At 43.3% G+C, this 10,645-nt stretch overlaps 1 long non-coding RNA gene across 4 annotated transcripts; it reads left to right on the forward strand.

Annotated features, from left to right (window-relative positions):
- Window positions 1-1,555: 1,555 nt before the first annotated feature.
- On the forward strand, window positions 1,556-10,319 carry LOC121401439. Of its 4 annotated transcripts, none has more exons than XR_005966245.1 (6): window positions 1,556-1,689; window positions 5,517-5,612; window positions 5,696-5,784; window positions 5,895-5,983; window positions 9,350-9,421; window positions 10,189-10,319. It is a non-coding gene; the product is annotated as an uncharacterized LOC121401439 (long non-coding RNA). The 4 variants fall into 4 exon arrangements; XR_005966247.1 differs by having other exon boundaries at window positions 1,659-1,677; XR_005966244.1 differs by lacking the exon at window positions 1,556-1,689 and adding an exon at window positions 1,742-2,049.
- The last annotated feature ends 326 nt before the right edge of the window (window positions 10,320-10,645 follow it).

The following is a 10,645-nucleotide window of genomic DNA, read 5'->3' on the forward strand; positions in this document are numbered from 1 at the left end:
CACAGTAGGAGCATTTACCGGGTACGGATCTACTGGTCATGCGCCAAAAGTCACAAAGTTTTCAGATTTCACTTCGTGACATTCGGCGCATGTGCAGTAGATCCGTACCGGTAAATGCTCCTACTGCGCATGCGCCAGATGCCGATTAATCCAGGAAGAAGACTACTTGGGAGAAGATGGCGCCTGTGAGCTCCGTGGACAGGACCTGGACAGGCCAGGGTGGAGGAGGGAGTGGGGGCAACACAGGGGAGGGGGGGGGATTTTTGCGCCCAGGGGGTTTCCTTCTCCTTTAATTAACAGTGTCCACAAAATCGCTCCTGCCTGCTTGCTATAATTAGTTCCCAGACGGAAGTTGGAGCTGCTACATAAGGGGGAGCACCAATCCAGGTGTTTTCCAGATTATTATTATTATAGAAAAACAGGAAATCAATTAGAAAAATCTGAATTATTTGATTAAAATGGAGTCTATGTAATCCGGAGCTCTTGGATAGCGGATTTCTGAATAACTGATCCAATAACTGTACAAGTAGGAAAAAAGCCACAAAACTGGACAGTATTTGGCAGCAGGGAAACAATTCTATAGATTTAAGTGTTTAGTTACAGATTTAGGTACAGGAAAAAGAACAGAGTCATCACCTTACACAAAATTTTTGGAAATCTCCTGAGTCTGCTGCATTACTGATGTCATAGGGATCATTTGCACCTGCATGAAAATTTCATTTCTGCCACTAGTAAAAGTGGAAAACATTTTATGATTCGACAGCAGCAAGAAATTAAAGGTATGGTCAGAGGCATAACTATGTGGTGCCTGGTCCCCCTGCAATAAAATATTCATAGGGTCCTGGTGCATACAGTCAACCATACCAGGATCCATTCCCCCTACCTTCTTCTAAATTCAGAACACTGAAGACTGATTTTGGGTGTTCCCCTGATGCAGCAGCAATAGGCAGCCTTGAACCCACTTCGGGCTGCACAGCATATGTTAAAGGAATTCTGTCATGATTTTTATGGGGTAGATTTTATTTCTAATTTACACTGTTTACACTGAAATAACTCACTGTACTATATAAAATGTAATTTCTGAACCAGCAAGTGTATTTTTTTTATTTATAATATTGGTGTGTAGCCTCATGTCATTTTTCAGTTTGCTCTTTTGAGAAACAGATTTCAGTGCAGAATTCTGAGGCTTTTGCAAAAAAAAATTTTTTCCCATGACAGTATATCTTTAAAAACCAAGACGGATTTGATTAGACACATTCAGTTTTTTTCAATGTGGCTATACTCATACAGGCGCATGTAGGCACCGAACGCAGGTTGAGACACAACATGCTGCATTTTTCCTGCGTTTGGCGCCTACATGCGCCTGTGTGAGTACAGTCCCATTGAAAAAAACTGAATGCATCTACTCCTGTGCTCCCCTGCGGCTGAACGCATAAAAACGGAACGCATAGGATTGCAGCTTCAAACGCTCGTCTGTAAGAGCCCTAAGGCAGGAGTAAGTGGAATTAACAGATAAATAGCTGTGTTCTTCTGCTGATAGCAACACATTGGCTTTTTTTCTGAAGCTAAGGATTAAACTGGTGGGGTTAATTGAATTCACAGGCGATGGGCTGCAAATAATTACTGAATTACTTGCTGGTTCAGCTTGGATTCTCATTCGTCTGCTATGACTGTTTGGTAAGACTGCAGGTAAATATGTTGTAGTTGACTTGAGAACAATTAAGAACAAGAGAACTCACTAGCGGGTCCACCATCAGGGTGCATTGCAATTCTGGGCCCTGAGATGGAAAGGTGTGATTCATGGGTTATGAAAGGGGTGGGCTTTTGTGGACAGGGTTTTGGCTGTGCACTCAGGGATTATTAAGTAATGGCTGTGTGTGCATGGGGCCTTTTTTTTAGTTTTCCATTTTAATTGTTGACCCACCAGCCATGGGGCTCAGGAGGCAGATGGGCTTATTTTTGGGACCCGCAGCTCTGCTGTTGTATCTCAGATAGTCTCTGAATATAATATGGTCGACGGGCCAGCCTTCGGCAGTTTTAACCCATATGGTAAGCATGATATTAGTTCTGGCTGGCAAAGCCACGTAAATGTTTGCTTCTGGTTAAATGATTTTAATTGAGTTATACCAGGTATTGAAATTTAAAAAGAGAAATTTGCTCCTGATTGTGTATAAAAATCTCCCTTTGCTAAGTATAGTTGAGTTTTGCAGTTCAGCTGTAGCATGGGAGATGCCAGTGGAGCCTATTTTTTGGATGAGCAATATATTAAAGTTACATTTTATGCCTTCGGCCTTAAATGTGAACTTCGGTGAGTTTGCTGGGTACAGTTAAGCTGCATGTAATGTATTAACACGAGTCTGATTTGCCATTGATTTTCATTTTTTATTATATGTTTTTTGAGTTATTCCGCTTTTTATTTGGCAGCTCTCCGGTCTGACACCTTCGCAATCTGGTTGGTAGGGTCCTAATTACCCAGAAACAATGCCCTGATTAAAATAATAGAATATGAAGAGGAAGATATGTAAGAAAAAGCAGCAATAACATTAAATGTTCATTTGTTTATTAGTTTGGAAAGAGTGAAGCGGAAAGCAAATAATTCAAAAACTCAAAAAAAATGTTAATTTAAAGATGAAGCATCCCTTTAATTTATTTCCCATACATTTGGCAGTCACTGCTATATATATATATATATATATATATATATATATATATATATATATATATATATATATATATATATAATGTTTTTTCAGTGAGCACCATACTTGCTTTTGAGTCCCAGATCACTGACTTGTCTTCGTGGAAACATTGACTGGTTTTATGGCTTTTCTTTCAACTGCTCTGTTATTTTTTGTTATTTTATTCATGCCTTATCTTGGTGTGCTATATTCATAGCTTTAAGGACTCTTACAGATGAGCATTTCTGACTGTGTTCCCCTGCACTGGATTAGAAAGAAACAATCCTATAATCCCTTCAGTGCTGTCCAACTTCTTTGATACCGAGGGCCAGATTTTTCTGGCCTACATGGTGGAGGACTGATAATGGATGCCAGTGTTAACAATTCAAACCATACCATGTTACCACAAGATCATGTCCACATTAATGGTGGTAGCACACCAAAAAAACCAAATGGTTGGTGCTCACTGCAGGGATATCACTCAACACTCATATGTGAAAAAATTCATATGTCTCATCATCCCCTGCAGATAACACAGCACCCCCCCCCCCCCCCCCAGCACATGATAAAACACATTTACAAATGCTAACAAACCTCATAGCAAACCCTACCAGGCTCAGGTCCCACAGGCAAAGGGCATAGTGCAGGCAGAGTAAGGTAGGGCATAAGGAAGACAGAGTAGGGCACACATGGGGAGTATAAGGCAGGCAGAGTAAGGTACACACGGAGCATAAGAAAGGCAGAGTAAGGCACACATGGGGAGTATAGGGCAGGCAGAGTAAGGTACACACAGGGAGCATAAGAAAGGCAGAGTAAGGCACACATGTATAGGGCAGGCAGAGGAGGGTACACAAAGAGAGCATGGTCGGGCAGAGTAAAGCACACACAGGGAGCATAAGGAAGGCAGAGTAGGGTACACACAGGGAGCATGGTACCGGCAGAGTAAAGCACACACATGGAACATAAGGAAGGCAGAGTAGGACACACACAGGGAGCATAGGGCAGCCAGAGTAGGCACACACAGGGAGCATAGGGCAGCTAGAGTAGGCACACACAGGGAGCATAGGGCAGCCAGAGTTGGCACACACAGGGAGCATAGGGCAGCCAGAATAGGGCAGCCAGAATAGGACACACACAGGGAGTATATGGCAGGCAGAGTATGACACACACAGGGAGCATAAGAAAGGCAGAGCGAGCACACACAGGGAGCATAGGGCAGGCAAAGTAGGGTACACGCAGGGAGTATGGTGTGGGCAGAGTAGGGCACACACAGGGAGCATAAGGAAGGCAGAGTAGGGCACACACAGGGAGTATGGTGTGGGCAGAGTAGGGCACACACAGGGAGCATAAGGAAGGCCGAGCAGGGTACATACAGTGAGCATGGTGCGGGCACACAGGGAGCATAAGGAAGGCAGAGTAGGGTATACACAGGGAGCATGGTGTGGGCAGAGTAAAGCACTCACAGGGAGTATAAGGAAGGCAGAGTATGGCACACACAGGGGGCATAGGGCAGCCAGAGTAGGCACGCACGGGGAGCTAAGGGCACACACAGGAAGCACACGCCAGGCAGAGTAGGGTGTACACACAGGGAGCATGGTGTGGGCAGAGTAAAGCACACACAGAGAGCATAAGGAAGGCAGAGTATGGCATACACGGGGCATAGGGCAGGCAGAGTAGGGTACACACAGGGAGCATGGTGTGGGCAGAGTAAAGCACGCATAGGGCAGGCAGAGTAGGGTACACACAGGGAGCATGGTGTTGGCAGAGTAAAGCACACACAGGAAGCATAGGTAAGGCAGAGTAGGCACACACGGGGAGCTTAGGGCACACACAGGGAGCACACGGCAGGCAGAGTAGGGTACACACAGGGAGCATGGTGTGGGCAGAGTAAAGCACACACAGGGAGCATAAGGAAGGCAGAGTATGGCACACACTGGGCATAGGGCAGGCAGAGTAGGGTACACACAGGGAGCATGGTGTTGGCAGAGTAAAGCACACACAGGAAGCATAGGGAAAGCAGAGTAGGCACACACAGGGGGCATAGGGCATTTAGAACAGAGCAGGAGATGGGGAAACCTATCAGCATAAATCCCAACATTTCCCCAAGAGACCTGCTTAAATTAACTGTTGGTATGATGTTGAGAGGGATATTTTGAGACAATTTGCAATTGGTCTTAATTTTTTTTATTATTTGTGGTTTTTTAGTTTTTTATCCAGCAGCTCTTCAGTTTGCAGTTTCAGCAGTCTGGTTGCTAGGGTGAAAATTACCCTAGCAACCATGCCTATTTTTTTATTTTTTCAGAAAACAGGTTGCTTTCGGTTGTGAACTGGCTCCCCTCAGACATTTTCTCCAGGTGCCGATGACCATTGTAACAAACACTGGGCACTTCTCTGTGCAACAGGGAAAGAAATTCTGAACACTGACTCCAGGAAAAGCAGGCAAATGCCTGACTTGGTGCCTGTGATAATTGCAGTTAGCACCCCAGCCATAGCTGCTTCCTATACAGGCATTTAACTGTTGGAGAAGAAACCCCTGTAACTCCAGTGGTGCCCATTGATACAAGGGGCAAAGGAAGGAGAAGAGCAGTTGGATGTTGTCACATACAAGTGTCGATATGTTGCAGAGGGGTCCAAGGTTATGTAACTGAATCTTTCCTTTGTATGCCTTGTGATGTAGTTTAGAACAGTTAGTGGTAAGATACTCCATTTACATATGAACTTAGGGTGGATGTAATTGCTTGCAATTTGTGTAGATCCTCAGAGCCCCCCCTCAGGGCTATTTATGTCATTCTTTAGGTGGATTTTCCCTTTAACCTGTTTTTTTTTTTTCCCCCACAGAGCTCTCTGCTGCCACCAAGTGGCCAGCATCTCCTATAAATACCTGCTCAGAAGACCTACCTGTCCTTTATGAAATGGCTGCTGTGAAAGCTCCAGGTAAGAACACAATTAGAATTTGGAATGATTTATTTTATCTGTTTGAATCCATGTTTGATTCAAACACAAATGTGTTTGTACAGGTATCTTACACACACAGGTCATCTGTATACGGGGGTCTCTGATGCAAATAATACACATGTGCAAACAACTGCGACACAGGCTTCAAACAGTGAGTAGGCCTCAGTTTGTATTAATTAACTCACTGTAGCCTTACGCTATACACACTCAATAGAGATATACACATCATTGTTTTCTTTGTCATCATTTGTTTTTAATTAGGTTTCTGCCAACTGAAGTTGTATAACCATACAGTAAAGAAAAGAAAAACTACTATGAAATGGATATAAAGAGAGAAGACCAAACTGCTGGTGAGTTAAAGATCTCATTGGCTCTGTTCACTGGAACAGGTGAGGTCTGCTTCATGCCTGGCTAATGCAGTTTTTGCATTTATTAAAGTATTACAAGTGGGACTATACAGGGAGTTCTAGTGTATCTTGGGAACCAGGGGTCCTGGGGAGGACACTTCTCCGGAAGAGAATCCATGTTGCGATCGATGTGGCTGCTAGAGGTGTGGGCTGCTTCATTGGCGGTATATGATCTGTAGGCCGGCTGCAGATTATGTCTCACTGAAGTTGTGGCTCTAACTTTGAAACAGTTGAAGGTAACCCATTTGGATTTTCTGAAAGGTTGTGTCTTTTTTAGAACCCCTGGCTCCCAGGGAACATTGGGAACTCTTTGTGCAGCTCTGTGAGTTTTGCTTTAATATCTCAGGCAAATGTGTTTAACCTTTTTTTTTCCTCTTAAGCAGTCTGTTTCATGCCTGGCTAATGCAGTTTTTGCATTTATTAAAGTATTACAAGTGGGACTATACAGGGAGTTCTAGTGTATCTTGGGAACCAGGGGTCCTGGGGAGGACACTTCTCTGGAAGAGAATCCATGTTGCGATCGATATGGCTGCTAGAGGTGTGGGCTGCTTCATTGGTGGTATATGATCTGTAGGCCGGCTGCAGATTATGTCTCACTGAAGTTGTGGCTCTAACTTTGAAACAGTTGAAGGTAACCCATTTGGATTTTCTGAAAGGTTGTGTCTTTTTTTAGAACCCCTGGCTCCCAGGGAACATTGGGAACTCTTTGTGCAGCTCTGTGAGTTTTGCTTTAATATGACAGGCAAATATGTGTTTAACCTTTTTTTCCCCCTTAAGCGGTGTCGGCGGATGGCGATTGGATCGTATTGGCGACTGGGAAGCTCCAGGTATTGGTTCGTTTTCTCTCTCTCTTTCCCTCTCCTCTTAAAATGTAATTTCCAGCCTGGCTAATGCAGATTTTGCATTAATTAAAGTGTTACAAGCAGGTCTGTTCAGGGAGTTTTAGTGTATCATGGGAACCAGAGGTTCTGGGGAGGACACTTCTCTGTAAGGGAATCCAAGTTGGGACCAGTGCAGCTGCTAGAGGTGTGGGTTGCCGCACCTGTGACTGATTATTTGTGTGGCGCCTGCAGGTAATCACTCACCAAATTGTGGGTGCCGTGGCTCTAGCTTCAAAACAGCTGCACTCATTTCAACGAAAGATTTACCGCAAGGTTGTGTCTTTTTTAGAACCCCTGGTTCCCAGGGCACACTGGGAACTCTTTGTGCAGCTCTGTGAGTTTTGCTTTAATATCAGGCCTATGTGTATAACCATCCTTTTCTTCCAGCGGTGTCGGCGAATCGTGAGCTCCAGGTATTAGTTTAAGTATAACCATTTTTTTTTCCTAGCGGTGTCGGTGAATCGTGAGCTCCAGGTATTTCCTAATTACCTCTCCTTGTAATTTCCAGCCTGGTTAATGCAGATTTTGCATTAATTAAAGTGTAACAAGCAGGTCTGTACAGGGAGTTCTAGTGTATCTTGGGAACCAGAGGTTCTGGGGGAGGACACTTCTATAAGAGAATCCAAGTTGGGAGCGGTGCAGCTGCTAGAGGTGTGGGTTGCCGCACCTGTGACTGATTATTTGTTTGTCGGCTGCAGGTAATCACTCACCGAATTGTGGGTGCCGTGGCTCTAGCTTCAAAGCAGTTGTACTAATTTCAACGAAAGGTTAACCCCCTTTGGATTTTCTGAAAGGTTGTGTCTTTTTTTAGAACCCCTGGCTCCCAGGGAACATTGGGAACTCTTTGTGCAGCTCTGTGAGTTTTGCTTTAATATCTCAGGCACATGTGTTTAACCTTTTTTTTCCTCTTAAGCAGTCTGCTTCATGCCTGGCTAATGCAGTTTTTGCATTTATTAAAGTATTACAAGTGGGACTATACAGGGAGTTCTAGTGTATCTTGGGAACCAGGGGTCCTGGGGAGGACACTTCTCCGGAAGAGAATCCATGTTGCGATTGATGTGGCTGCTAGAGGTGTGGGCTGCTTCATTGGTGGTATATGATCTGTAGTCGGGCTGCAGATTATGTCTCACTGAAGTTGTGGCTCTAACTTTGAAACAGTTGAAGGTAACCCGTTTGGATTTTCTGAAAGGTTGTGTCTTTTTTAGAACCCCTGGCTCCCAGGGAACATTGGGAACTCTTTGTGTAGCTCTGTGAGTTTTGCTTTAATATCAGGCCTATGTGTATAACCATCCTTTTCTTCCAGCGGTGTCAGCGAATCGGGAGCTCCAGGTATTAGTTTAAATATAACCATTTTTTTTCCTAGCGGTGTCGGCGAATCGTGAGCTCCAGGTATTTCCTAATTACCTCTCCTTGTAATTTCCAGCCTGGTTAATGCAGATTTTGCATTAATTAAAGTGTAAAAAGCAGGTCTTTACAGGGAGTTCTAGTGTATCCTGGGAACCAGAGGTTCTGGGGGAGGACACTTCTATAAGAGAATCCAAGTTGGGAGCGGTGCAGCTGCTAGAGGTGTGGGTTGCCGCACCTGTGACTGATTATTTGTTTGTCGGCTGCAGGTAATCACTCGCCGAATTGTGGGTGCCGTGGCTCTAGCTTCAAAGCAGTTGTACTAATTTCAACGAAAGGTTAACCCCCTTTGGATTTTCTGAAAGGTTGTCTTTTTTTAGAACCCCTGGCTCCCAGGGAACATTGGGAACTCTTTGTGCAGCTCTGTGAGTTTTGCTTTAATATGTCAGGCAAATATGTGTTTAACCTTTTTTTTTTTTCCCTCAAGCGGTGTCGGCGGATGGCGATTGATCGTGTTGGTGACCAGTAAGCTCCAGGTGTTCTCATATTCTCTCTCTCCCTCTCTTTAAAATGTCATTTCCAGCCTGGCTAATGCAGATTTTGCATTAATTAAAGTGTTACAAACCGGTCTGTTCAGGGAGTTTTAGTGTATCTCAGGAACCAGGGGTCCTGGGGAGGACACTTCTCCGTAAGAGAATCCAATTTGGGAGCGGTGCAGCTGCTAGAGGTGTGGGTTGCCGCACCTGTGACTGATTATTTGTATGGCGCCTGCAGATAATCACTCACCAAATTGTGGGTGCCGTGGCTCTAGCTTCAAAACAGTTGTACTCTAAACAAAAGATTTACCGCAAGGTTGTCTTTTTTACACTGGGAACTCTTTGTGCAGCTCTGAGTTTTGCTTTAATATCAGGCCTATGTGTATAACCATCTTTTTCTTCTAGCGGTGTCGGCGAATAGCAAGCGAATCAGACTGCGCTGTACCAGGTCAAAACTATGCTAGCTTTTTGGATTATGGCTTGTAAAACTGTTTTCTTATAAAATGGTTTTTGTCCTCTTATTGATTCCTCATTTGTTTGGTTTTCAGATACATCAAACAATGAAAAAATAACTACAGAAACTGCCAAAGGTCTGAGAGGAAGACTGCTCACTGGAACAGGTTGGTCTCTGTACAAATGTTTTGTGGGGGGGGGGGGGTTTCATCCTAGACCAGGGGGTCTATCTACAGTAATAGATGTACACGTATATAGGATAATAATCAGACTGCACTGTACCCGCTCAGAACTATGCTTGCTTTTTTCCCCCCTTGTAAAACTGATCTGTATGTGTAACTTTTGCTTCACAATGTATTTGGTTATCCCTTAAAGAAATGTGTCAAATGCTGTCTTCTAATAAGAAATGGTGACTGAAACACAGTGTGGGGGTATTGCATTTACCAACAGTATTGTTTTTTTGGTACTGAATATGACACGAGCGTTTCTTCCCAACTGATATCCCTTGTGTATAGTGTATTTGCACGCTCAAGCTGACAAACTAATCTAGTAACAAATTATTGGAACTGTGGGCAGTTTGCTGGGTTTCTCTTTCTACTTGTCATTTGCGAAATCACAGCACTGCCTTGACACTATCATCTACAGGCTTTTCTAGGAAAAAAAGTGTTCTTTTAACTGCCCCTCTCACACGCATAAAACATCCTCCTCTAGTGTGCGCGACAAATCCTACAAATATCCTATTTGGTTTAAATCATTTACAAGTTAGTTATTTTGCCAAAGGAAATTTAGCATGGCTAAATCGAAGGTGCACCTTAAATTGATTCTAAATGGCACCTATTGGGTAGGCTGCTGCTCTCTTCTCAAGTGTGATAGATTTGCTTCGCTGTATGGTATTGCTAGTTTGCTAACATTGTTTACATTTGTTTTCTTGCAGATTCAATGCTGCCTTCCCATCACAATGAAGATTTCCTGTCAATGGTCTATCAAATTTGTATTTTTTGGAAATGTCTGTTTTTGAAATTGTATATTTTGGTTATTGTATGTATTAAACCTTTTACAAAATAATTTTGGTGTTTCTAAAGGTTCTTTTGACATTATGTATTTAACTTTGGTAAAAAAAAATAATAAATTCTAAACCAGTTCCTCATTTTAACTCATAACTCATCCTAATAAACAACTTTGCCAGTGTGTATATATCTATGTACATAACTGATCACAAAGAAAAGCCCACGTATTCCCACTCCAGAGTTCTCTGAAGTAACTGGTCAATGCAAATGACAGAATATAATATTATAATACACATGGGGCATCCCTAACCATTTTAGCTAGAGTTTCTGTTAACTTATTTTGTCATGGGGCACTTATATAATTTAATTATAGCCATGGGAGAT

The sequence above is a fragment of the Xenopus laevis genome, chromosome 3L (assembly GCF_017654675.1).
Source record: "Xenopus laevis strain J_2021 chromosome 3L, Xenopus_laevis_v10.1, whole genome shotgun sequence".
NCBI lineage: Eukaryota > Metazoa > Chordata > Amphibia > Anura > Pipidae > Xenopus > Xenopus laevis.